The 4,942-nt window shown below is 34.3% G+C and overlaps 1 long non-coding RNA gene across 3 annotated transcripts; it reads right to left on the reverse strand.

The window, feature by feature from the left end:
* Positions 1-290: 290 nt before the first annotated feature.
* Positions 291-4,275, reverse strand: LOC141668061 (uncharacterized). Of its 3 annotated transcripts, none has more exons than XR_012552876.1 (3): positions 2,659-4,268; positions 1,743-1,789; positions 291-1,590 (listed from the first exon to the last, which is right to left on the reverse strand). It is a non-coding gene; the product is annotated as an uncharacterized LOC141668061 (long non-coding RNA). The 3 variants fall into 3 exon arrangements; XR_012552875.1 differs by lacking the exon at positions 1,743-1,789 and adding an exon at positions 2,251-2,371 and having other exon boundaries at positions 297-1,590; XR_012552874.1 differs by lacking the exons at positions 291-1,590; positions 1,743-1,789 and adding an exon at positions 2,210-2,371 and having other exon boundaries at positions 2,659-4,275.
* Between the last annotated feature and the right edge of the window lie 667 nt (positions 4,276-4,942).

The raw sequence follows: 4,942 nt of genomic DNA on the forward strand, positions 1-4,942 counted from the left end.
AATGGCATCCAACATAAACACTTTCAAGGTAACCATCCCAAGGAGGGTACAAACTTTTTAGCTTTCATTGATCCAATACAGGCACCTGACAACTTCAAGTGCTTTATGAAATTTGTGGTTAATTCTTATCTTATAGGGGCACTCACAACAAACCCTGTGTTGTACTTGGATGTTTTGAATGAGTTCCGAAATAGTGCTATTGTTTCCTCTCATGAAGATGACAATCAAGTAATGACACTAGTTATAAACTGCAAAATCAAGGAGGTTACAATGGAATATAATGCTTCTGATCTAAACAAGGCACTGAGAATCCTTACAGAGAAGATGGGTACAACTCCTAGATCTAAAAAAATCTCATAATTTATATACTTCAATCATTATACAGACAAGATAGATTTGGCCAGGCTCAATAAGAAGCACCTATGAAAAGAATGGTCATTTATGTTTGACATAATGATTAGAGCCTTCACATGCAGGAAGACAGGCTTTGACAATATCTCCAATGTGGTTCAAAAGTATTACAAGCACATTGATGTGAGAAGACTCATTCTGGGAGAGCTCAGCACAAGGCTCACACTGCCTTTGGTAAGTAAATGTAAAGAAATCTTTTTCCCTAGATTTATTATGTCTGCTTTAAATTATAAAGTGCATGATATACACTTGACTGAAAGAATAGATATCAATCAAATAGGCATGTGTAAACAAGTGTCCAAAATTCTATTTGACTCACTTAACACAAAGAATCGGGTAAAGGTAAGTCTGACTGTCACCAACTTTATGTTCGAGAAATTTAAGACTTACCCTTACCACTACCATATAAATGATCTTCAGCAACATCCAAAAAAATGTTAAAAATACTTAAAAATATAGTCAAAAGGCGTAAAGCAACACTTTGGTCAATTTTGAGGGTGTTGGAAATTTGCATGTGGCTTTTATATTATGCCAACATATTTTAGAAAACTACGCCAACATCCATATTATGTTGCCTTAGGATCCTTTGCTGACATTTTTTAACTCAATAGAAACACTAGCACTGGTGTTGACTTTAACTCTATGACAACACCCTCTACTCGATAACAATATAATGTTGATGTTGCCATAATTCTTATTGCAACAACTTTTTCCTTTTATAGCCACACCAGTTAAATTAGATTTTTCTTTTTTGCCAACAACTTATCATGTTATAGCAACACCAGTTAATTTATTCTTTCAAACACATGCTCAGACCAAGGCAACATTTTTAGTGGCAATTTTTAAGCAGCTTATTATCTAATAAAACATCCCAATATTAATTAAATTAATCCAAACAATATTTAAACCTGATGCAACTTAAAGAACTTCCAATATAAATACTTTAATACAGAACTTCCACTAGTACAAAAAGGTCCAAGTCATACCAACATAAACTTTCAAATCATACTAATTCCAATTACTCCGACCTAAACTTTTAACTTAAATAAAATTACATGCTTTAGAAACCATCTTTAACCATTGACTTTCAGCTGCTAAAAATATTAGTAGAGTTCTAGAAAAAGATCACCAACTGAAAAAGTCGACGATATTACTTCATTCTCTTTCTCAAAAGCACCCCTGCCCAAAACCCGAACCAAAATATTAATTCACACAAAAATCTTCAAGTTAAAGGACTAATTAGACAAGATTATTGAAATCAATGATAATCATTAACTTCATTAATATTCTCAAACAATCATATCTTTAATTTATTGTGAATGAGTATTTACCATCAACCCCCAAATTAAGATGGTCCTAAAAGTTCCACCAAAGTAACCTATCAGGATAAGGCTCACATTGGTTATTTAGAAAAAGGGCCACAAGGACAACGCACCAGGAGACATTAGCACGAGGTTAATTACTGTTATTTCATTTATTATACCACATGGATCAGAAATAAAATTTAAATGATGAAAAAACAAACCTGAAAAATAACAAGATGGAATCACAAAAGGGAGTTTGAGCATTAAGATTAAAAGACAGTGGTTATAAACACACCAGTTTTGCAATATAGACACGTGCTAAATCTTACTCAATACCACCAACATTCCGAACCAAAGAGTATAAATCACCTTCATTAAGATATTACATGACCAAATAAAGGTTTTATTAACTGGTAAAAGAGTAGAAATATCAGACATGCAGTAATTAGGGAAGATAAAATCTAGGATCAGAAATTTAGCAGCATGAAATAAAGGAAAGGAAGGCAAATTAAGATTAAAAGGATCAAATTATTACAATTAATTTTGTTTGTTATCTCTTTTAAGTTGAACCTTCAACTTCTTAACACCTAACTGGAAACCATTCATCGTCTTAATGGCAGATTGAACAGCTATTGGTGAGTCAGAACTTACAAATCCTGCTGAGAAAGGCTAGTTAGAAGAAAATTATATACTTCCAACTCCAAAAGTATAATTTAAATTTCAAACTATATAAAAATATTTTCTCACTCCAGTTGCTTTGTCAACAAAAACTTTTGGCACTTAAGACTCTACCAAAAGCTTGAAATGAACTAGCAAGCTCTTGATCACAAAATTCTTGAGGGAACATGATAGATAAATAAATTGGCACCAGGTGGACCCGAATATACTTAACATACTTTATCAACTAGATATACGTTACAATACATAAATATAAACTACTGACCTTAGACTTTAAAACATAACTTTCTAGTTGACCTCCTGAACTGGTGGCCACACTAGGAACACTTGATGATGATGCTGGATGATTGGTTGCATTAGGTTTGATAGGACCCTGATGACCACTTAAGAGCCTGTTACTCATTATTCCCATAGAGTATGCCAACACATATTGAATTCCAGTAACTACTGGAAAAGGAGAATCCAAATAACCTCCCCATGTCATAGAATTATTTCTCAGGGCCATTCTAGGGGAGAATTTAGGTGTAGATCCACACACTACACTTTCCTGGTTGATTAATGGTAGCACATTATGGAATGAGTTTTGATTCTGCAATGGGGGCAGGCGATGCGGTATTGGTCCAAAAGTTCCAGAAGCCTACTAATACAACAAATGTTCATCAAATTGGACTTCCTATTATTAACAATGTCGACACAAAACCAAGAAGCAACAACGAAAAACTGGGGCACCGAAAAGAATTACCAACATTTTAAAATATATGTTATGGTCTATGGACGAGAGGACCTAGCACATTAGTACACTTTATCAAAACATGACTTGGGGAAGAAACGAAATTACACTTTTCTTCTCTTTCCTTTTTGACTTTTTAAACCATTGTAAACTTGTAATTTCCTTCTAACATTACTCCAATTTCTCGATTTTATTCTCCCTTTAACAAGATACGCACTGAAATATTTATACTTTATTAAAAAATTGTTTCTAGTAAACTATAAGCGTATGTCTGTTTGTAACTTGTAAATAACATAATCGTAAATCTTCTTCTAATGACTACTAGATTACACTCATTCATCACTGTAAATAATGTTCCAATGTTTTCGATACATACCATGTGTGGAATCATTTACTATCTGGACTATTATGCCATTAATATTTTCAAAAGTGTATAGAATAACACAATTTACATACTTAAATTGTTCACTCATGGCCAGGAGAGTGTTTAATCCATTCCATTATCTTTTAACAACCGAGAACATGCCAAACCTTCCGCGAACACAATGAATAACCTAGAACTAATAAAAAGACTTCTTTATTCGGAACATAGAACAACCAAAACAGGAGCATAGAAACAAATATCATAAAAAAGATAACAAACAAAGGGTTAAAAATATAAATATATATGTATACATGCACATCAATCCCTAAGTAGAAAAAAATCCCAATTATCAGGGTTTGTAAAACCCCCAAATTTAACAAATTAAAAAACCTCAAATAACGAGGGCTTGGAAACTACCACAATCGAACTAACAAGATGGAGAAACAAACATATCCACATAGATGATTTAATTAGTAGAATGGAAAAGACTGAAGCTATAAAAAGAGAGGACCGGAGCTCTAAATAGAGAGGGCCGGAGAAATGACCGGATCTATGAAAAAGAGATGATCGGAGTGTGACCGGTGTGTGAGGGGAAAAGAAACTACTGGAACTGAGCCGTGCCAAGCAGAGAGATGAACTGAGCAGCTTGTCAGTGAAAGAGATGAGCAGAGAGATGTAAGAGAGAGCGAAAGGAGAGAGATTGATGGATGAAAATAATTTTATTTGTGTTTTAATTTCATTTGAGCGGAGTGTGTCTTTGTTTCTTTTTAGTTTTAATTTGAGCGGGCTTCGTTTTTCACTTATAACGGGGTCCCCCCCTTTCAACATTTTTTCACTTGTCTAGCAACACCGATAACACCGATAACACCGATATTAGTGTTTGCATTGAAAATTTAAGGTAACACACGCAACAACATTTGATTATAATGTTGCCTTATATTCCTTTATTCAATTTTTGGCCGCATAAGATAACATTTTAGTTGGCAGCATCATTTTCGAGTGTTGTAAACGACCATTTATCTAGTAGTGTACCCCATGCCTGATATGAGAAGCACTTTAATTTCTAGTTCAGTTAGGACACCTAGTCCTATAGTAGCACAAATGCAGGAACACCCACATAAGCCTTCCATGGCTGAGACTCTTTCTTTAAAACCACTAAATGTTAGGAAACCAACTGCTTTATCCTCTTAAAAGGATGAAGTTAGTAAGAAGAAGAGAAAGCAACCAACCCTTGTCATTGTTAGTGAGAGTGATGAGGTTCAAACAGGAACTGAGTCACTCTTGGTCAAAAAGCCAAAGAAGCAAACGAAAGTTGAGTTGACCACTCAAATAGATACCTCTGCATCTTCTCAAAAAGAAGTAGTTGTACACAGGGGTCTAAACAGACTATAGTGGCACCTTCTCAACAAGGTATCACTATTGAATCAAGAATTCTCCCCTATACATCATGTAATG

Source organism: Apium graveolens, chromosome 6 (genome assembly GCF_009905375.1).
Source record: "Apium graveolens cultivar Ventura chromosome 6, ASM990537v1, whole genome shotgun sequence".
Classification (NCBI taxonomy): domain Eukaryota; kingdom Viridiplantae; phylum Streptophyta; class Magnoliopsida; order Apiales; family Apiaceae; genus Apium; species Apium graveolens.